This window comes from Homalodisca vitripennis, unplaced genomic scaffold (assembly GCF_021130785.1).
Source record: "Homalodisca vitripennis isolate AUS2020 unplaced genomic scaffold, UT_GWSS_2.1 ScUCBcl_757;HRSCAF=3422, whole genome shotgun sequence".
NCBI classification, from domain to species: domain Eukaryota; kingdom Metazoa; phylum Arthropoda; class Insecta; order Hemiptera; family Cicadellidae; genus Homalodisca; species Homalodisca vitripennis.
Window position 1 is genome coordinate 92,713 of NW_025776876.1, and position 24,337 is coordinate 117,049.

A 24,337-nucleotide genomic window follows, 5' to 3' on the forward strand; every position below is an offset into this window, starting at 1 on the left:
AAATCATGCGACGATGTAAGGGACAACCACGCTGATATGAAAAATTGGTACTCACCAATTATGATGGAGAGATTTGGCAGAGGCGTGGCCATGAGCTGGCGGGAGAACAACATCAAAAATTAAGAACAAGGAGGAGAGGAAGTCGAGGATGGGATTCGAAAAGCGAGGTTTGGGAGTGCCATTGCTTGTGTTCGTGTGCGGGGAAATATCTTTTAGGCGTAATAAGTGTCACGTGCAATAAAATTTAAGTTAAGAAAATTTTGTATTTAATTTTAGGAACGTAGTATTATATATCAGGGTTCATTAATCATTTACAATTCCAAGGTACCTGTACCTAAAGTAATTAAAAGAAAAGATTATAATGTGTAGAATTCAAATGAATAGTTTAACATTAATATTCACATTTTCTTGTTTCATATATTTTATTTAAATGTCGAAAAGTCACTCATTTGTTTTAATCATGTAAATTTATGTAATTGTTTAGATATTTTAAAAGAAAGTTTTCTCACGTTAGTCCATGAACTAATATTTATTGCAACACTACAAAAATTACTAGTAAATGTTTATAGTGAATTAAATTAAAAATAATTTAATATTAAACATGTCTTCAAAGTATTAAGGTAATAACATTTGTGCTCAATATGTCGGTTGACGTTATCAATTGTTAATTAAAATTTTAATCAATTTATATTTGTTGGTTCATTTGAGGGTGCTGTATTGCCAATCTAACCTATGATTAAATCCTCTCACAGCAGCCCTTGCTCACGATACATTATAATATTTCACAGTCTTAATCTAAACAAAACCAACCTTACAAACCTTACAATACTGAAGCAAATAAGATTACATAAATCCTTACCGGGTAATTTAGATGAAGGCTAGTGATTTTAAAGATTATGCTAGTACAGCTAAACTTCTGAACTATAAGGTGATACCTTACACTAAAGTAGCTTATCTTGAATTTTCTCAAACACTTCATGTCATAATTTTTCAAAATAGTCATGACCCTTATGAACCGTTCAACTGGGCTAACATTAAGTATGCTCTTACACCATCCAGAAGGAGCAAAACCAAATCACCTTTTGGTACTCAAGGAACAGTACAAATGTAATGGAAATCAAACCGAAAGTAATGAAAGGTAAAGGAGAGATCTCCGAACAAAAAAGAAAAGACTTGAAATCAGCCTTCCCCTTCATGCCTCTTCAAGACAGACAGTTTTATTTGGTTGTGTTTCATGAACTAAACAATTATGACTAAACTTAATATCTTAAATAACCAATCATTTTGGAAAAACATTGTAATCAAAACAATTGAATGGGTCAAGTCAAGAACTGCCTTAGTAACATTTTTTTGAAATTGAGTTAAGACCGCCATTTTTTTCTCTAACTGATAGTGGATATCTTTAAGGCAAAAACAACCCAAAAACCAAATATTTAACTGGTTTTTAAATTAGGAAGAAAATCTGCCTCAAGTCAGTAACTATCCAAGTACAGTGTACATGGCCATTTCTTCCCATCAGATTGGCAGCCTTGCATTTCTCAGCTGGAAGCCAGCAACTTTTTTGTTGATTCTGTTGTTTGATTTCTAAATACTGCAGTTTATAACCATAACCTATGTCTGTTTAAATCGAACTACTTCCCTTATTAAAATGAGTAGTGAGGATATGTTGATAAGTAAATTGATTTTAAAGTTCAGATGTGGAAGTAAATAATAATCCTGCAAATAAAAGAAGAAAGAGAAATACAGAAGAGTGGAAGAGAAACAAAATGCCAGCTAAAAAGGCTAAAGGAGAAGAGCATGTTGGATGGAAAGGACAGTTAGTTCCTAAAAGAACAACAGGGCCTGATTGTGGATAAGTTATTTGTCAATTTATCTTTTCATTTATTAAAAACCGTGTATTGCTATCAAGTACCGATGATTATTTTTGGAGCCTAACTATGTTTTTGTTTTATGTTGTTTAGCTTTGTCCTATGCTCAGTAAACTTTCAAGCTGTAGTATTGCCCAAAATAGGCCTACATCTCTTTCATGCAGACTTGTTAAAAGTAGCTACCTTTGTCCTACTTATTTACCGAAATAGGTTAAGTTATAGAGGCCAAGTTCTGGTTTGAAAAATGTCGGTACTGAGCCTAGTCCTACGCTCATAACGTTTATTACTGTTTCCGGTACTTTGGTATTATACAGGGTGAGAGATTGTTAGGCTAGGTTATGTTAGGATAGGTTAGGTATAATGTACTTATCATTACCTAACTTAACAACCACAGCATGCTGTTTCGTAGTGGCATCCTTATAATCCCAAAGTACCCTTTTTGTTCATATGATTGTGTTCTTACTACAGTTTGTAAACATGAAGAGTATCAATGTTAGATGGCCTTTGTCAGCTCATGAGTACTTCCTCAATATTAATCCTACTCGCAATAAACTTTGCCTTATTACTAAAAAATGTGTTTAGGTTAGTAATCCTATCTGATTTATTTGAAAACTATTAATGGCCGTATTGTTTTAGGTGCAAAAAGGAATGTTTTGAGAAATTTTCCGAAGAAGAAAAGCAAGCCATACTCAAGAAATTTAATCGTTTGGGATGTAAGTTGGCTCAAGATGTTCATCTTCAAAGTGGAATACGTACATTACCCATCAAGAGGAGGCGCCAAAATGCTGTTAACCATAAGATAACATCATATTACTATTTCATTTGGAAAGGACAAGAAGAGGTACGTGTTTGCCGAAAAGCGTACTGTAGTCTACACGGTGAAAAAGAAGGAAGAATTAAACGCTTAGCAAGTCTAAAATCTAAGGATGCTGTACCAACTGATGGCCGAGGCAAACATCACAATAGGCCTAATGCATACAGTGAAGAAAACCTCCATTTCCCTTTAAGTGATAGTGGGTGAATTATTTCCCACCAGGTTTTGCTTTGGATTATTTGTTACAGCTCAAAAAATCACTGGGATAATAATTTCCCACTTTGGAATCCTTCAATAAATAAACATATCTCTATGGAGAAGTAGGTTTCTTTCAGCTGACAAAAAAATAGTAAAGCCAGTCAGGTGTTTATTCAAAAGTGGGAAATTATTATCCCACTGGCACTCTGGGACAACTAACCTACAGATTCTTCTTGGATCTTTGTTTTTTATATCAAGATAATAGATGACTGATGTAACATTTCAGATTTTGAAGGTTAGTAAACATATCTATGATCAATTAGGATTATTTTAATGATATAATGTATACATTTTCTCATGTATTATGATTGGAGTGAAAACTGTTGTGTTGCAAGACACTAGGCTAGATTTACAGGTTATGTTTTTGGCTGGAGTTTGTAATATTTTCTTACACACTTGGAAGGGTTAGATAACACAGTATTATACATCAATCTATTCAGCAAATTATAGTTTTCAAAAGGGCATTACCACTTTAGTCCAAGCACATTTGGCAAAGTTAATATTTAGCTGTCACTGTAAGCCTGCATACTTAGACAGGAATGTTTTACAAGGTTGAGGCCTATATAATTTTATGCCTAGCATTTTTGTTACAGCTTATAATTGCATAAAATGTATTCACTTCCTGACAATTTTAACACTAATTAGAATCTCTTTTTGTCAAATATTGTCTCCCACTTGTAGACTATAGCAGAAAAAATTTTAATGATAAATGTATTACTAGGGCCTACTCTGTACAAAACTGTTACTCAACTCTTCTAATCAGTTAATCATTGTTTTCAGATAACATGGACTCAATAGATGAGAAGTATATTCTCAGTCTTCTTCACTTAGACATTTCGGAAGAACAAGAAAAAGGAATAGTACAAAAGGACGAGCGACTGTTCAAAATGCTGTTCGGCACTCAAATGTAGGTGCACATCTATCCCAAAAAATTGAGAAGTATAGAAGGTGCGCACATTGTTCTAAAAGGGCCAAGGAGAAGAGGAGCAAAATGGTCTGCCCGACTTGTAACGTTGCTCTCTGCAAGGATTGTTTCACTCCATTCCACCAAAACTAGATGAAAAGGCTACAAAACGAGCCCCACAATACGTTATTGTGTTTCAAAGTGTTTTTTATCTTTAATAATAATGTTTGTAATAATATTATTATAATTAATATTTGCTGTTATTATTAAAATATTATGCATATGACTAAATTATTTCATTCAATTCCTCCAAAAAGTGGGAAATATATATCCCAGTAAATCATACACCACACAAGGATAAATGCAGGTTGCTTATGTTTCGCTGGGATATTAATTTCCCACCCAAAAAACAACACAAAAACAAATAAAATTGTTTTGAAATTATATTTTAAGTCATATTTGGTAACATTAGAACCATCCTATAAAGAAATTGGCTCATTTTTCAAAGTGCCAGACTACTACCACTTAAAAACCCATTGATTGCCGATGGGACCCCATGGGTCCCGCGCCGAACTTTCCCGAGTGGCCTTCGGGACCCTTCGGTCCCGCCTGGCCTATTTCGTTGCCAAGCCAGTCTGAGATCGGCGGCCGGGCGGTGAGGTTATTTGCCGAGTCGTGGCGTGTAGCGAACGTCCTTGAGCAGTGCCTGTCAACTTGGATGAGATTTTCCGCCATTATTGTTTGACTTGTCGGTATACTCGTGTGTTTGACTAGTCGGTAGTGTACTTTTAGTGTATCTGAGTGGATTTGAGGTGTATTGTCAGTTGACTATGGCAGAATTGCCAGGAACTTCACGTGATGTCAGTATGGGTGATAGTGACCTTGACAGTGGCGCGTCGGACGAGTCAGGAGACAGTGACCTTGACGCTGCGCAGGCGCACCAGACTCCTTTACCGGACGACATAGAGGACCTCGATAGTGATGGTGAGGAGGTAGTTTATAACTATAACCTTGATTGGAGTCCTAATACAATAGGTATGAGAGATATACCTTTCACTAAAGAAAACAAAATCCTCATACGAGAGCCAGGAAACAATGAACCAATCGATTGGTTTTATGTGTTATTTGATGAAGTTTTGTTGCAGAATATTTGGCGTTCACTACAACGCCGAAATGTCTGGGGTCGATCGCCATGACCAGATGATGGCGTACTACCCCTGTGAACACAAGTCGCTCAGGTCGTTCATGTATACAGGAACCTTATACGGTGAGAGGAAAAGCAAAATTCAGTGGAGGAGGGACGATCTACCAAGATGAAAGTGAAGGAGTATCTAAGGCTGCAATTGTGGTAAGAGGCCAGAAGTGGGAAGTACTGATGAATAAAGGAGAAACGGATAAGGATTGCGTAAGCTTAAATATCGAAGATGGAGATACGAGGGTGACAGTGGTGAGTCTCTACTGCAGTCCCGCAGAGAGCATCGAAGAGAAACTAAGGAAGCTGGAAAGGATTAAAAGAAGAGGGCGAAGCATAGTTTGCTGTGCGGATGTAAATGCTAAGTCTGAGGAATGGTTCAGTGGGAGGACCGATGAAAGAGGAGAGAAGGTGGAAGAGTATCTAGAGATACTGCAGATGGAAACCTGTAACAAAGAAATGGAATGGAGGACTTTTGAGGACAGCAGAGGACGAAGCTCGAATATTGATATAACTATGGCGACAAGGAATGTAATTTATAAGATACATGATTGGGAGATTGTGGAGGAGTTGGTGGCCGACCACAGGATGATTGTGATGATGTATGATGATATGAGGAGAGTGAGAGATGGAGATGGCGGAGCAAATAATATGAGGCCTAAAACATACAACCTGAGAAAGGCAAGATGGGGAGTGCTCCATAGAGAATTAAGGATGATGAATGAATCCCTGATGAACACTAATATGGAGGGGAAAAATGCTACCGACTATGTGAAAATTATGCAAATGGCGATAATTAAAGCCTGTGATAGGGCCATACCGCTGAGTACGGGGAAAGAAAAGATGGTGGAATGGTGGACGGAGGAGATTGGAAGAAGAAGGAGTGAGACAAGGAAAAGAAGAAGAATATGGCAAAGAACTGGATTGGAGGAAGATAGAAGAATGTATAATAGAGAAAGGAACAAATACATAGAAGAAATTAAAAAGGAGAAGATGAAATTATGGGAGAAGATGGTTGAAGAGGGTGAAGAAGACCCTTGGGGAAGGATGTACAAATTGATAATGAATAAGGAGAAAGTTGCAATAAAGTTGACAAGTTTGAAAAGGGAAGATGGTGAATATACCAAAGATGTGAGAGAAACAATGGAGTATATGTTGGAAAAGCTTATTCCAGCGGATGATGAAGAAATGGATACAGAAAGACAAAGAGAATTAAGGAGAAGATACGAGGAAGATGGTGATGGAATGGATGAAGAAGAATTTCGGATGGAGGAATTAAAAGCTGCGGTAATGAAGATAAAGAATAAAAAAGCTCCTGGAATTAATGGCATAAAAGGAGAAATTATAAAGAGACAGTATGAAACAATTAAAGAAAGTATGCTAAGAGCGATGAATTTGATGATGGCCCAAGGAATTTTTCCAGATGATTGGAAAGAAGGAAACTTAAAGGTGTTTCTAAAGGGTGAGGGAAAAGATCCAGCGGAGGTAAGATCCTACAGACCGGTGACACTATTGCCTGTATTGGGAAAAGTGGCTGAGAGGCTGATTGTAAACCGGCTGGGGAGAAGATTGAGAGAGGAGGGGATTGGAAAGAAGGAAACTTAAAGGTGTTTCTAAAGGGTGAGGGAAAAGATCCAGCGGAGGTAAGATCCTACAGACCGGTGACACTATTGCCTGTATTGGGAAAAGTGGCTGAGAGGCTGATTGTAAACCGGCTGGGGAGAAGATTGAGAGAGGAGGGGAAACTAAGCCTAGACCAATATGGATATAGAGAAGGGGTGGGGACAATTGATGTCCTAAGAAGGCTTAGAGCAGAGGTTGAGGAGACGGAAGAGAAATTTGTGCTTGGAGTCTTTATGGACATAACGGGGGCCTTTGATGGTGCGTGGTGGCCCGGAATCTTGGAACAATTAAGGAGGTGGAATTGTTCAAGAAGTTTAATAAGAATTATCAGAGACTACTTTACTGGAAGAAAACTTAGTTTTTCGCAAGTGAATACGAAGGTGGAAAAAGTACTGGAAAGAGGATGCCCCCAGGGATCGGTTCTCGGACCGCTCCTTTGGGCGGTATTATTCCATGGACTGTTGAAGCTTGATCTGGGAGAAAGAGTTAATATTCTAGCATACGCAGATGATGCTTTGGTGATGGTAAGAGGGAATAGTAGAAGAGAAGTGGAGTCCAAAACGAAGATCGCAATGGAGAGGATCATGGTGTGGCTAAGAAAAAGCAAATTAGTGTTGTCAGAACAGAAAACAGTTGCTGTATTGTTAAAGGGGAAGATGGTGAGGAGACCTGTGATAGAAGTTGAAGGAAGAAGAATCAAAACGGACAGAAAGACAAGGTATTTGGGAGTTGAAATTGAAGAAGGTATGAAGTTTGGAGAACATATAACACGGACTAGACAAAAAGTATTGAACTTGATGGGAATGATCAGAAGGTATCTGAAGGCGGAGAAGGGTCTTCCCGACTCACAGATGATGACAATTTATAAAGGGGTGTTTGAGCCCATAATGTTGTATGGCTGCGAACTGTGGGGGGCAGATATGAATAGAAGATATGTGAATAAGATAAGGTCAATGCAAAGATCGATGATCTTAAGGGCCATAAAAGGATACTCCACAGTGTCGCATGAAGCAGTTAGAGTGGTGGCAGGAATTATGCCAATAGATTTGACAATAAAGATACGGATTGCAGTAAGAAAAATAAAAGAAGAAAGAGGAGATGTGGAAAGAGCGAAAAGAGAGTGGAGGGAAGTTGCGTTGGAGGAATGGCAACAGAGATGGGAAAGAACTATGAAGGGACGTGAGACGTTTAAATATTTTCCGGATGTGAGGGATAGAGAAAAGATGAAGATAAGTCTCAACCACTATATGGTACAAAGTGTGACTGGACACGGAAATTATAAAGAAAAATTGATGACATTTAGATTGAGTGAGACTGATAGATGCAGATGTGGAGAGAGAGAAAATGCCTGGCACGTAATAAAAGCTTGTGTGATATACCGAGAAGAAAGACAAGACTTGGTAAGAAAACTGCAAGAACGAAGTTTGAGCTTTGAGAGAGAGAATCTGGTGAAGGATGAGGATGTGAGGAAATGTTTTAAGGATATGGTAACAAGAATTGGAAGAAGAAAGGAGAAAGAAGATTATGAAGAAGGAAGATAGCAAGAAAATTAAATGAATATTAAAGATGGCAAAGTGAAATTGAAAATAAGTAAATCAAATGAATACAGCAAGAAATAAGACTAAGAGAGAAAATAAATTAAGTTACAGAAGAAGAAAGAAGATGAAGAAAGAAGAGGAGAAAGGAAAGAAGAATGAAGATGAAGAAAGAAGATGCAGAATGCAATAAAGAAGAGAAAGAAACAAGGTGGTATAAGAAGGTGTTTGTGCACATCTTGCAGATGGGCATGATAAACGCGTTTCGGCTGTACAGGAAGGCCAACCCTACTTCAAAGAAATCTTTGTACGATTTCAGGCTGAATGTAATTCGGGCTCTGTTGCCTCCAAAGGAAAACTTGCAATTGCGTCCTGTTCAGCGGAATGCAAACAGGCATGTACTGTCAAATCACGAAGCAGACCAACAAGACCCGAGTAACGAGGAAGCGTTGCAGACAATGCGCAAAAGAAGGGAACGAGACACGCACAATATACTTTTGTGCGCAGTGTGAAGGCGAACCAGGTCTGTGTGCGTTGGCCTGCTTTGATAAGTGGCACGCATAAAGCCACCACAGAAAACTTGTATATATTTGTAAATATCAAGTATTTTATGTAGACACTTTTATTACTTGTAAAAACTGTATTTACATTACAAGTTTTGTTTCAAAGTGCGGTTTTGTGCGCCAAAAAATGACTTGAGGTGAGTGAACTTTTACGGGTGGCTGCCGGGACCTATAGGTCCCATAAACTTATTTATATTTTTTATAATTTTTATTACCATATATATTACTTGTATATGTGTTACAATCACATTTCATCAGTAAAACTTTTACCTAGTGTGGTTTTGTGCGCTAAACAAATGACTTGAAGTGAGTGAACGTTCGCGGGTGGCCGAGGGGACCCATCGGTCCCAGAAACTTGGACGCCATCTTGGGAGTGGCCAGATGACCCAGGACAACTTGCAATGTCATTTTCAGCACCCACACGCCATATGGTAAGTTTATCCACAAAAACAATTTTCAGCCCCTAAGGTACGTTTAAAAATGTTTTTCGGCAAGGAGTTGAGCCGGGGCTCAGTTTGGACAATTTATTTTTGTCTTTTATTTTGCCCACCTCGGCCACTCTTGTCAGTCGGTGGGGGAGTCACTCCGTCAGAGTATTGATTTTCTGCCTGGTTGAGGTCAGCTGGTTGACCTTGACTAGTTTACCGACCAGCTGTTCACCGGCACCGGCACTGGCTCTGGCTACTGTTCGGAGCGGTCAGTGACACGTTCGGAGAAGCTTACTGTGTTCTGGCTGTTCTCTGTTCTTCCCGTTTCTCCATGGCTGGCTAATTCACCGACTTTCGGCAGGGTCCCCGTGAGTGCCGTCAGCGGGACTGGTGCGGCGAGTCTGCCCGAACAACTAAAAAATGGAATGCCCGCGCCCTGCCAGCGCTATTGGACCGGCATCCAACCGGAGTGTAGTGCTCCCATTCATTTCTTCTGGAACAAGGTTGGATTAAAAATGTGTTTTTTTACTTCTTATACTGAACTTGCGAGGACTGGGGTGCAGGGAGCGCTGCCAGATGTTAGATCTGGAGGAGGGCCAGTACCTAGCCAGTATTTATTTAGTTAGTTACATGACCTGAAGGGGAGGATTTCATCTTTAATTCGGATTCGTGGAGGCAACTAAGCCCCCGCCTCCTTCGAAAATTGGCTTTAAATATATTTTTTTTAAATTTCGGCTACAAACTTGAAACAAAAATTACTTTTCAAAAATAGTGGGCCTAGAAATTCTACAACCTTTTTCCTCCCCTCAGTTCATAAAAATTACCAGTTAAAATTTTGCTACTGCCGTACCTGATATATGTTATTTATAGACCAAATTTCTATTTATTGTGTTATTATTATATTATTTATTTATTATGTTATTGTCATTATTGGAATTATATTTATTGTTGTTATTTAGTTTTTAAGTTACGCGCGGTGCACCGTGGTGCTGCATAATTGTATTTTGCATGGAAATGTTTGCCACCTACTAATTATATTTCTTGTACTCGAAATCTTGTCTCGTTTTTGTCTCTTCCCACTAGTGGCATGTGATTGTTTTTTTTTTTATGATTTGCTCCGAGTTTGGGAGGGGCACGCTTCCGAGGCCTCCTGTATTTTTCACTAACTCGGAACAAAATGGTAGCAGAGCGTGGTTACGTGTTTTTACCCTCTGCGGGCCCGGGGTTTTTGTTTTGCCACTGGTGGTGAGAGGCACGAGTTGAAGTTGTTTGTGACTTCCTGCGCCTGTGCCGTCTCGCTGTGCTATTTTCCGCCGATCGACAGGAAGTGTGTGAACCTATTTATTTCCTGATTATTGTTACTTGTGTGTTTTTGTTATACATTGTCTTCGTTGTTTTTTTTCTGGTTTTGTTCTGGTACGGCGTAGTGTTTTGTTGCGGTATTTTGGTTTCGCTGCCGTGTTTCGTGGACGGCAGGAATTCTGGGGACCCTGCTGAGAGTGTTGTCTCACTAAGTTATTCACTTGTCGCCTTAGTTATTGCTTTGTTAGTCGTTGACTTCGAGTCAGTGTGTGTTACTTGTTAGTCTGTGTCATTTATTTATTTATCATGCCTGTCTCTCTGGTGCCTGAATACTTGTTGAAGGAGGATCTCCATTTTGAGTTGTTGGCTCGTGGGCTTACTCCGGGTTCCGACTGCGAGTCCATGCGGAAGCAACTGCGTGATAATATGGAACTGGACACGACCTGGCCTAGAGATTTGACGTTCCAGAAGCAGAGGCCTATTTTGGAGGCTAAGTTGGAGACGTTTGAGAATAGTCAGGAGGACTGGTTGGAGTCGCCGCCCACTGGCCGAGAGAGGGCTAGGTATTTGTCCCGGCTTACCCATCTACATATGAGGCTGTCGCTACTTAGAGCCAAGCTTACCAGTTCTGGTGATAAGGAGTGGTTGGAGGAACGCGTCACCTTGGTTGACGGCCTGCTGACTGTACTCGAGAGGGACGAGGGGGCAAAGGCTCCTGAAAAAACTTTGTCTGTGATTGACTCTGCTGCGGCTGTTAAGGGTGAATGCCGGATCCCTGGGTCAGTTGTTGCTGATTTTGATGTGGGCGTGGCGTCGGTCGGGGGTGTCTGGTGTGGACGGGGGCCCGGGGGCCTGTGACCCAAATGCCTGCTGGATCTGGGGGACTGGGGACTGTGGTGACGGGATCCTTTGTTCAGTATCACAAGCTTCCGAACCCACTTACCCCGTTGCTGCAGCGACTACCAACGGTGGATGGTCTAGATACTGAAGCCTTGCTGCGGTTTCTTTCTGAGATCCTGCGACTGCATGACTTGCCTGGTCTTCAGGGAGCGAGCTTCCTGCATGTCATCTCTCCGTTTTGTAGGCCACCTTTGGGTGACTGTCTGGTTCGAGTTCTCCAGAGGGGTGGTACCCTGGATGATTTTCATAGGGAGGCATTGGATTTCTTTGTTCCTGGTCAGTTGAGGGAACGTCTCCGTGTGGAGAAATTCTTTAGGCCTCAGGGCAACGGAGAGAGTTTGGCTAAGTTTGTGGCCGAGGTGAGGGACACTGATAGGGTGTTAAGGCTCAATATCCCCGAAAGTACTGTGGTCACCACCATTCTTGAGGGTCTCAATCCTGAAGAGAGGTCCCGTCTAGTTTTTGCTGGTCGCCCTTCCACCTTTTCTGAACTGGACCGTCTGTGCATTGCTTCGCGCAGCGTGCAGTTTGCTGACCGGCAGAGGGCGGAGAGGAACAATCATCGTTCCATCCAGCCCTCCAGGGCTGTCACGGCCGTACAGAATCCCGTGGATGGGCCACATCACTCTGGTGGGCTTCATCCACCCATCTGCTATGCCTGTGGTGAACGAGGTCATACTCGTCGGGAGTGTCCTAGGAGATATCGCACTGGTCCAAAAAACTAGATCAAAGGGGGGTTTTCTCTGAAGTTCCCCCGAGGTCTAAGAAAAAATTTCACAAAAATAGTACCTGTGCGAAAAATTTGATTAATAGTTTGGACACTATGAGCCTAGCAGAAAAGGGAAACCTACGGCTTAGGACAGCATCTTCGGTGTGCCCTTATATCAATATCTTAGTGGGAGACTCAGTGCATAAGGCCCTAGTTGATTCCGGGTCAGCCTGTAGCCTCATCTCTTTCTGTCTTTTTGAAGCCATTTCAAGGTTAGGTTTGGTGAAGCACACCGAGGAGTCTTCTTTAACTTGCTGGACTGCTTCTAATTCCCCTCTTCCAATTTCGAAGAAGGCTTCAATCAAGTTTAAGGTTGAATATTTTTCATGGGTGTGGAGCTTCCTTGTGGCCCAGGACCTGAGTATGGATTGTATTTTGGGGGCGGATTTTATTCAAAAGACTGGTTTTGGTGCTGGATCTTCAGGCGGGCCAGTCTTATTTCAAATTCAATCGGCGAGTGTCAGTCCCCTTTTCTGATAAATGCAAATCGACGCCGCAGGTTGTGGAGGTGGAGTGTGAGGAAGGTTCTGCCCCTGGGGACCCGTTCGGTCACTTGGATGAGGAGCAAGCTGGGGTTCTCCGTGAGCTTTGCTCAAGATTTCCGGAGGTCCTCACACCCAAGCTCGGTTCTACCCATCTCATTGAATATGAAATTCGTCTGACTGACACTCAGCCAGTACGCTCCCACCCATACAAGTTGGCTCCTCCAAAGATGGAGGTTATGCGTGGTATCATCAAGGATCTCTTGGATCAAGGAGTTATTGAGCCCTCAAACTCATCGTATGCCAGTCCAGCGTTCTTGGTTCCAAAGCCTAATGGAAAACATCGTATGGTGGTTGACCTAAGAAAACTTAATGCCAAAATTGAAATAGACTCAGTGCCTCTCCCCGATCTCCATTCTGCTTTTGATTGGTTCGGTAAGGCCAAATTTTTCACTATATTTGATTTGAACCAAGCATATCATCAGATTCCGTTGAAGAAGGAATCACGTCCTCTCACGGCCTTCTGTGTTCCGTGGAATTTGTATCAGTACCGATCTGTGCCTATGGGGCTAGCTGTGGGGGCCCAAACGTTAACTAGGTTGCTCGACTCCATCTTCCACGATGTGAAGTTCAGGTATGTCTTTAATTATCTTGATGACCTTCTGGTCTACAGTGAGTCTTTCACGGAACACGTTAAACATCTTGAGGAGGTCTTGGTTAGGTTGGGTAGGGCTGGCCTTACAGTCAATCCGGAGAAGGTGTCTTACGCCAAGTCTGAAATATCGTTTCTCGGTCACCTCGTGTCGTCTAGGGGTGTATCTATAGACCCTGCCAGGACCCAAGGCATTCGGGATTTCCCTCCTCCGAAGGATGCCAAGGGTGTTGCCAGATTCATCGGCATGGTTAATTTCTACCGTAGGTTTATTCCTGACTTTGCCGAGGTGGCCGCCCCTCTGAACGCCTTAAGAAGGAAAGACGCAAAGTTCGTTTGGGGTGAAGATCAAGAACGTGCTTTTTCAACTGCTTTAGGGAGGCCATTATCCAACCTCCTGTGCTGCGAATACCGGACTTTAGTAGGCCCTTCATCTTGCAGACTGACTCCTCATCCTGTGCTGTAGGAGCTGTGCTTTTCTCAAAAATTCGACGGCGCTCGGCAACCTATAGCTTTTGCATCTAGGACTTTGACCCTTCAGGAAAAGAAATCTTCTATTTATGAGCTGGAGTGTCTGGCGGTCGTTTTCGGCATGGATAAGTTTCGGAGGTTCCTAGAGCATTCCGAATTTCTGCTGGAAACTGACAATCAGGCTCTTTCCTGGCTATTGGCCCATCCTCGACAACTCGGGAAGATTGGTCGCTGGGTTGTCAAAATTGCGGCCTTTAAATTCAGAGTGCAGCACATTCGCGGCACCCAAAACGTCGTCGCCGATGCTCTTTCTAGAATGTATCATCTACCCAGCGATCCTGTTGGTTCTCAAGCACCGTTGTGTGGGGACTGTGATGTTGGATTTCCCTGCTGCCTTTGAGAGTTTTGGCTCTCACCAACTTCAAGACCCCGAGTTGTCAAACATCATTGGTGAGCTCCAGGAGGGAGAAGCCCACTCTCCTTACTTCTTGTCCAAGGGTGTCCTCTGCTGTCGTGCCCGACGCGGAGGTGGTCCCAAGATTGTTCTGCCGAGTGCCCTCATACCGATGGTCTTTTCCTATTTTCATGTTTCTCCCGTGGGGCGGTCATTTAGGGATTCACAAGACCATCGCTAAAATCAGAGATAAGTTTATCTGGAAGAGTATGGGACAGAGACATTGCTGGTAGAGTACGAGCTTGTCATCTTTGCTCGGTCAGTAAACCAGCACAAAATACCAAATTAGGACTTCTTTCCTCCGAGGTGGCGGAGCGGCCTCTTGAAAAGGTGTTCATTGACTATGTGGGACCCTTTCCCCGTAGCAAGTCAGGGAACACCTCCCTGCTTGTCGCTGTGGATGCTTTCTCTAAGTTTTGCTGGTTGATTCCTCTTAGGAGTGCCACGGCGTCGCTCACCGTCAAGGCACTCAAGTCCCGCCTTCTACAGAATTTCGGAGTGCCCGCCACCTTCGTCTCAGACAACGGCACACAATTCGTGTCGAGGGAGTTTCATCGCTTCTGTTTTGGGCATGGAATCAAACATGTTACGACATCTCCTTACTACCCCAGCCTTCTCATGCTGAGCGGTTCAACCGCAATCTCAGAGCCGCCCTCATCGCTTATCACGCTGAGAAACAAACTACCTGGGATGAAAACCTGAGCTGGCTTCAGTTAGCCTTCAATTCTGCTCTTCACGAAAGTCATGATTCCACGCCTTTCCAGGTCATGTTTAGTCGTCCTCCTTCTGATCCCTTGTCTAATCTCTGGAGTCTGGATAGTCTTCTACCAGTGCCTGGTACTCCCAATGTGAGTGACACTTGGGAAGCAGTCAGGGTTAAGCTCCTACAGTCTAGGGAAAGGGTGAGGAGAAAATTCAATAAGGGACGTATTGCTAACCCCTTCCAGGTGGGGGATCTTGTCTTTTGTAAGGCCCATCCGGTCAGTTCGGCCGTGGATAAACGGGCAGCCAAAACTTTGCTATCGGTGGACAGGTCCCCACCGGATTCTTCGTTTTCTCTCCCCAGTTACTGCTGAGTTGGTTGATCCCGTATCGGGTAGGTTGTGGCGGAAGGCCCACGTTTCTCATCTGAAGGCCTTCCGTGGTGATACCTCTGGTCATGCTCTGGATACTGGTGCGGCTGCGGGGGTGTCCGGGGACTGATCACCCCTGGTTTTCTCTGTAGTGTCGTTTTACTCTCTTTCTCTTTTCTTCTTTCTCCAAGAGAGGCGCCTCTCAAAATTTCAGGAGGATCGTGTTTTGTCTGCCTCCTGCTCAGGACTTCGGTTCCTGTTAGGGTTCTCGACTTCCCGTTTCCTGTGCCAGAGCTTGTTGGTTCTTCTTTCAGTGGGGGAGAGGTTTTGTTTGGGGTTGCACCCTTTTTAGTGGGGGAGGTTGAGCCGGGGCTCAGTTTGGACAATTTATTTTTGTCTTTTATTTTGCCCACCTCGGCCACTCTTGTCAGTCGGTGGGGGAGTCACTCCGTCAGAGTATTGATTTTCTGCCTGGTTGAGGTCAGCTGGTTGACCTTGACTAGTTTACCGACCAGCTGTTCACCGGCCACCGGCACTGGCTCTGGCTACTGTTCGGAGCGGTCAGACACGTTCGGAGAAGCTTACTGTGTTCTGGCTGTTCTCTGTTCTTCCCGTTTCTCCATGGCTGGCTAATTCACCGACTTTCGGCAGGGTCCCCGTGAGTGCCGTCAGCGGGACTGGTGCGGCGAGTCTGCCCGAACAACTAAAAAATGGAATGCCCGCGCCCTGCCAGCGCTATTGGACCGGCATCCAACCGGAGTGTAGTGGCTCCCATTCATTTCTTCTGGAACAAGGTTGGATTAAAAATGTGTTTTTTTACTTCTTATACTGAACTTGCGAGGACTGGGGTGCAGGGAGCGCTGCCAGATGTTAGATCTGGAGGAGGGCCAGTACCTAGCCAGTATTTATTTAGTTAGTTACATGACCTGAAGGGGAGGATTTCATCTTTAATTCAGATTCGTGGAGGCAACTAAGCCCCCGCCTCCTTCGAAAATTGGCTTTAAATATATTTTTTTTAAATTTCGGCTACAAACTTGAAACAAAATTACTTTTCAAAAATAGTGGGCCTAGAAATTCTACAACCTTTTTTCCTCCCCTCAGTTCATAAAAATTACCAGTTAAAATTTTGCTACTGCCGTACTTGATATATGTTATTTATAGACCAAATTTCTATTTATTGTGTTATTATTATATTATTTATTTATTATGTTATTGTCATTATTGGAATTATATTTATTGTTGTTATTTAGTTTTTAAGTTACGCGGTGCACCGTGGTGCTGCATAATTGTATTTTGCATGGAAATGTTTGCCACCTACTAATTATATTTCTTGTACTCGAAATCTTGTCTCGTTTTTGTCTCTTCCCACTAGTGGCATGTGATTGTTTTTTTTTATGATTTGCTCCGAGTTTGGGAGGGGCACGCTTCCGAGGCCTCCTGTATTTTTCACTAACTCGGAACAGAGTGTGAGGGTTAATTCATGGTCACATTAAAAGTTTTTCTACTCACCAGACCCATTACAGTTCTACTATAAGTACTATCTTTCCTCTGAGCTCAGTGTTGCAAAAATGCACCGTCTCTTTTCAGAAAAACATTTTCCATGCTGTTATGAACAAGTCAAACATGGTACCGACCAAGATAAGGTTTGTTGTGTTCCTCTACATGTATATAGAAACTATTACATTGAAAATTTTAATTTCAAATTTGGTAGGGCGTAAGACTGATGTTTGCAATCTTTGTGAGGAACTTAAATGTAAACTTAAAACCAAAATGACCCCGCAAGAAACAAAAAATATTGAGAATCGCCTTAAAGTACACAAATGTATGGCGAATGCCTTTTATGGTAACCTAAAAAAAGCCCAAGAAGCTGTAAAAAAGATCCAATAGTTGAGTGTTTGGTCTTTTGATTTTATGCAGCACCTACCGGTACCTCATTTACCAGTTGATGAAATATTTTATCTAAGGCAAACTATGGTTGTACACTTTTGGAGTACATCATTTTTACGAAGGTGGTGATAAAGCCTATTATTATATGTGGGCAGAGTGTGACGCAGGACATGGAGCCAATGAGGTCATTTCAACATTAAATCATGTTATTCAAAATAGGGTTGGTGCACAGTGTACAAAACTTGAGCTGTTCAGTGATGCTTGCACCGGACAGAACAGAAACTATGCCATGGTTCGATATCTCATGACACTCGTTAATACTTCTAGATTTAAAATGGTTCAACACTGTTTCCCAACTCGAGGCCACTCGTTCCTTCCATGCGATAGAGATTTTGCCAAACTTGGTAGGTTGAAAGGGAATAAGGAGAGAGTAGGAGTTCCTAGGGAATGGATATCATATCTTGGGGAAAACAATGACATAAATACCTTCCCGTCAATACAGTTGTTTAACTATTCAAAAAATTTTGAATCTTTTTTTTAAGAAAAATGTTAAATCAAGAGGTGAATGAAAGCTTTGCTGTTACCAAATACAAGAGGATTCTTTACACAAAGGGAAGGAATAGTGTACAAGTTTCTCAAACATCTGTTAGCAATGTATGGGACTGAGTTTAATTTACTTAAAGCTGGATATTCTTTCAAGGAAGATGGCATTGTTAAACCGGATATGCCTTCAACTAGAATGTACAATGACATCTTTTCAGTCCCTATTAAGAGTGATAAATCGAATGACATAAAAAAAACTGTACAGTTATTTAAGACCAGATGAAATTCAGTACTACAACACAACATCAAAGAAAAAGGACTTGAACCAGCTGCAGAACAAGAAGCAGGAATTTCTGGAGATGAATGTCCAGTAGACAACAATGCCTACAACATTGTTAAACTTCAGAGATGTAAAACTCTTTAAAGTGTTCTTATATAAAATGAAATGTTTTTGTTTGGATTTAATGATGTCTAAATATTTATATTTATTTATATAAATAAACTTAATTTTGAGTCTTAACTTGATTTTTTACTTATTCCTACTGTTAGTAGTTTTTAGCTAGTAAAATAATTTTCCTTTGGCGTTGTTTAAAAGAAAAAATATTTTAGAATTTTTCTCTATCTTTTCCAAAATAATTGTCCTGGAACAACAAATCTTATCAAAAAAAGTAACTTAGAACTCACAATAACTTACTGGATTGAAGTAAAACTAAGTCTACAATAAGTAAAATCGAAACGTAAGGGAAGAAGTAACCAAGTAACAAGCTCAAGTCAAGAAACTGGACCAAGTACATAACTTTTTTTTACCTTACATTTTTATGAGAAATAAATAAACCAATGTGTTTACCAGCATACAAAGGAAAAAACTGAGAAAAAAAAATTAAAAATTTCCGAAAAAATAATAACTAATTAAGTAAGGAAGGTCTTTTGTCATTCTCCAAAAATTTAAGTTTTGTTACATAGGCAGTTCTTGACTTGACCCATTCAATTATGTTTTAATTTGCTTAAGAATTATTAAAACATGTTTTTTAAAATAATGTTGTGTTTCACTTAGAACCTTATAGCAATCACGTGTAACTTATTTAGATACTATTTCAGTTTGAAAAAGGTCGTATGTGCAGTTAGAACTTTGTCATCTTCAACATTACAACATATTTTAAAGATGACCACAGTTCTAACTACATTTTTTTGATTTTTTCAAAACAATAATTGAAAGTGTGGTTATTTTAAAATTAAAACATGTGAATTACATTCCTTTCATGTGTATGAACTTAAAATACAAATATAGAAACAGTAAGTTATAAAACACAATCCAGCAAAGTAGTTACAAACTTTAAACCCAAATTACTCAATACTAAACCCTGAGGCAGACAACCTTTTGACAAACTTTTCTCAGGGAAAGTCACTGAGATCAATTTAAATACTGATTCACCAAACACAATATAAAGTTAGCTGCATGATTAAAAAGGGGAGTTACTGGGCATAGCCTGAGAAAATTGATGAACTATTTTATGAAAGAGAAGATTTAATCAAGAAAATTTATGAAAGTGCCATAGTTTTAGTGAATAAAAAAGTGTTATGTTTAAAGTAAAAGAAAGAATTTTGTGTTCTGAAGAAGAATTTGAAATGTATTGAAATAAAATAAAATAGTCTGAAATATGTAGGAATACACTTTAAGTTGAAAATAAATTTTTTGTATTTCTTACCTAGTTTTATATTTTCATAGAGTAGTTTGGGTTCCTGTATTGTCTAACAATAAATTTGTGTACATATAAAAATTTGTTCCTTATGTTTATTTATTTTATTCTAATCTTTTCTTGGTAAGTTCTAATGAATTGATATTGTGTTTTGAGAGAGCCTTAAGCATTTTTCATTTGAAACAACTAGTACAAAAGTGTTAACCTAAATCCCTGAAAAGATCCTTTTTCTCAAAAAAAAAAAACCATAAGCAATAACAGCTGGTAAATTGAACAACTTGTAAGTGGTTCAAATATAATATAATTCTGGTCAATTATAAATGGTCAAAAGTTGCCCCATTATTTTAGGAAATAGAATATTGTTGTTTTAAGTGCAAATTTTGAGCAATGGTCTAAAGTAACCCCCAGAGCAATGGTAACTTTTGTACCACATTAAAGTTTAAATATTTTACATCTTACATCAAACTTAAAATATATTATTGGTCTTAACCCTTCATAGGTCGCGTGGTGTACAAAGCTCCGCAAGAAATTTATTTTGGTTTGTAGTAAAGTTTAGTTTTACCCCTGCAAACCCCCTCCACTTCGCATATCCTTCCCCACTTTCCCCCTCCACTCCCTAGTCAACCATTTCGCCAGTTTGCTCAAGGTTGTGGCATCGTGCGCGTCTATTTGTGAGTAGCGCGGTCTTTTGTACTCCACGCGACCAACAGTGTAACTCTTTGTGCGGCCATTTGTGCGCCATGCGACTTGAACCGTGATAAATTTTTCAGTTTGGGTGGTAATATTTTATACTTATATTTTTGGTGTATATGTTTTTATTAATGACGTAAAAATGGATGATAACGAGACGAAGTACCCACAACTTCAGCACAGGTTCTGTCAGAAGATGATGAAGATGACGCAGACATAAAGAGGTAACAGTTCTCATGATATTATGGCTTGATCTAACCCCCATTTCTCTTACGGTCTGATGTTATGGGGAGCCAGCGCAAACAACCATTTCTTCCGAGCATTCAAAATTCAGAAGCAAGCGATTCGCATAATCGCAAAAATGAAAAATTCCGGGAATGGTGCAAAGAAGCCTTCAAAACGTTGCAACTGTTGATTCTGCCATGTCTCTACATTCTTGAGACAAGCTCATTTTGTTTGTCCAAATGTGCATTAACCCGGGGCCGTGACATACACGAGTATGAGACAAGAGGCAGAGATGCCTACCGAACTGGAAGACACAGGACGGGGGGTTTACGAACACTTGCCCCTCCCAGGCAGGTATTCGGTTCATCAACAAGTTGCCAGATCAGATAAGAAATGCCCCAACGCCTAAGGTGTTAAAAACTCGTTTAAGACGCTGTTTAGTGTCGCAAGCATTTTATAGTGCTCACGAGTTTATGGCATTCGAACTGGGTGACCGCACAATTAGCAAACTGACTACCGGCGCTGGAAATGGGAATGTTGGCTGGATGAATGTGGAGTGGGCTGAAGATTTGTATGTTTTGAATGTGGGTTGAGGCGAAATGAAAGCTTTAAATTTTAGATATTTAGTCTTGACTATTGCTATACATGTGATAATGTCCCTGGCAATCAAAAAATTGATTTGATTTGATGATCAGCAAACAAAATGTAATCCAACTAAAAATATAACGACTTTTTGGGAAAAAAATTAAACATTGCTGGTCTACAAAAACCATCTACAAGAGTTAGGAGAACGCCAAGAAGAAATATAATTTTATTTAGATCTCGTCCAGAAGGAGCTGCTAGGGGAGTCACAAATCCTACACAGGTATTTATTTGACCTATTTTTTGGATAAAACTATTATAAATAAGATAGTTTATCATTACTAACCAGGAGATTAAAGATAAACAAATTTTAATTCATCAACCAATGCTGTACAGGAGAAACGTCCCCAGTCGAGATAAGAACCTTATTAGGACTTGTGATTTTATTTTGGTGCTCGAAAACAAAACCATACTCCAATCGAAATTCTTTGGCATGAATCAAGATGACTTCGTCTATAACCAAAACTGTCATGCCTCTTCTTAGATTTGAATTCTTAATCAATTGTTTGAGGTTCGATAAAAAGACTACTCGAGATGCGAGAAAAGATTTGGATCCTTTTGCTGCAATCCGAGAAGTTTGGGATATATTTATCCAGCACTGCAAAGAGCTCTACACTCCTGAAGCGTATTGCACAATTGGATGAACAGTTGCTAGCTTTCACGGGTAACTGTCAATTTGGGATATATATCTCAAATAAGCCTGACAAATATGGTATAAAAATTGTAATGTTATGTAATACTAATGGGTATTTGATTAATGCCATTTCTTATATTGGGGAAAAATTGACACTGAAGGAAAACCCCAAGCAACATTTTTTCGTGGAAAAGTTGTCGCATCCCATTAAAAGGTAGTAACCTAAATATAACCGTCGATAATTGGTTTTCTTCGGTACCACTTTTCAACGAGATGCTCGAAAAAGCATAACATTACAATGGTTGGAACTTTACGAAAGCATAAACCACACATTCCACCAGAAATGTTGAAAAAACAGACCAGCGGAAACTTCGCTGTTTTTGTTTGACAAAAAACTAACAATGGTGTCTTATGCAGCAAAAAAAATCGTGCTTCTCCTACCTAAACATGCACCAAGGTTCCAGCTTGCAGAAAGGTTACAACTTTGCCAGAAATAATTCACTTTTTATAAACTGTACGAAAGGAGGGGGTGATGTACTGGATCAAATGTTCTGCTCAGTACTCATGCAGCAGGGAAAAACGAGGAGATGACCTCTGAACATATTTTATGGAATGTTAAATAGTATTGGTTTGAACTCCTACATTATTTACAAAGACAATACCTATATGATGTCAAACCAGACCCCAATGTCTTGACTTACATTCTTGTTTACTCTGGCAGAAGACCTTATGAGGCCTTGGATGGAACAGCGGCTGCAAAACACATCAATTCGAAGAGGGATTAGGCTTTCCATTGCGGAACAACTTGGTGTGCAAGTGCCAGTCAAGTCAGTACCTGTCAACCGGAAGGCCGGAAGTGCAGCATTTGTCCCCGGAGCAAAGACACAAAAGCCACCAACTTACGTGATGAGTGTAAGCAGTTTACTTACAAAAACACATTCTGCTTCTGTTTGTGTTGATTGCAGGAGTGAAAACTAAAAAAAAAAAACTTAAAAATTCAGGCTGTAAAACTAAACCTTTATACCAAATGTAAGTTTTTCTCGTATGTGTGTTTTACAGCCTTGAATATACTGTCCCGAGTTAGCGAAACTAGACTTCACCGGAAGTCTCCTCAACCGCAACAGGAGGTCTCGGAAAGCGCGCCCCCTCCCAAACTCGGAGCAAAGCATAAAAAAAACAACAACATGCCACTAGTGGGAAGAGAAACAAAATTTCCAGTACATAATATAATTAATCCGATGGCAAACATTCTCACACAAAATACAATAAAATAAATCCCTTGCAAACGAAGTAAATTAAATATTTTAACTGCAGCACCACGGTGCACCGAGTAACTTATAAAACTAAATAACAAAAATAAATAGAATTCCAATATTGACAATTACACAATAAATAGAAATGTGACATATATAAATAACATAGTTTCAGGTACGGCATGTAATAAATATAACATTTTAAACTGGTAATTATTAAGAACTGAGGGGAGGGAAAAGGTTGTCGAATTTCTAGGCCCACTATTTTTAAAAAGTAATTTTGTTTCAAGTTTGTAGCCAATATTAAAAAATAAATATTTTAAAGCCGATTTTCGAAGGAGGCGGGGGCTTAGTTGCCTCCACGAATCCGAATTAAAGATGAAATCCTCCCTACAGATCATGTCACTAAACTAAATAAATACTTTGGTAACTTAATACTGGCCCTCCTCCAGATATAATATCTGGCAGCGCTCCATAAAACCCGATGGAGAAGTCCAGTAAAAGAAGAAGGAAAAAACATTTTAGCTCCAACCTTGTTCAAGACGAATTGAAGCACAGAGACAGTCCAGTTGGAGGACGGTACAGTGGCACTGGCAGGGCGCGGGCATTCAATTTTGGTTTACCAGTGTTGTTTCCATTGGGCAGACTCGCCGCACCGGTCATGTTGACGGCATTCACGGGGACCCTATTGAATCCCAACATAACTAGTAGATATTCAGAAAAGTTTTCACTATAACCCGAGGAAAATAATAAAAACAATTATGTTTTGGCACAAAGTATATATAAAATATTCATTTTTAACAATTAAAAATAACAATCTGTAGCTAACAGTACCTTTTAAGTATCGAAAAACTGTTTCCCGAAAATAACTCAAGACACAAAGTATAAATACATTACTTGGTGACAATTTTAAATATTACATACACAACAAATTTTCAAATATTTAAACATTTACTTATAGGCTAGGACAGCCATACTAAATTATTCAGCTTGGTAACATTTACTTGTAAAAATAATTCACTCTATTTTATTCATTCTGTAATATTAATTGTAATGTATACTATGTAATTTACAAATAATAACAGTACATTATTTCCCAAATAACAATAATTAAATTATAATCCAAAACTAAGCAGTTCACGCTACTATAAAGCAATTAACGTTAAACAATAAAATAGAAATCATAAATGTTGCCACCAAATTTTTGCACGCAACTCAAAACACGAGGAAACAAAGTCGCCTCTGCCGAACGTGTCCGACCGCTCCAACCCGTAGCAGCTGCCGGTAATCAGTCAAGGTCAACCACCTGACCTCGACCAATCAGTCCATCCAGGCAGAAAATAATTAATACGGTAACGGAATAACCCCCCCCAGACTGACAAAAGTGGCCGAGGTGGAAAAAAATGACAAAATTATCCAAGTTGAGCCCCGGCTCAATACTTAAAAAGTGTGTCAATATATTTTTGTTTCATTGTTGG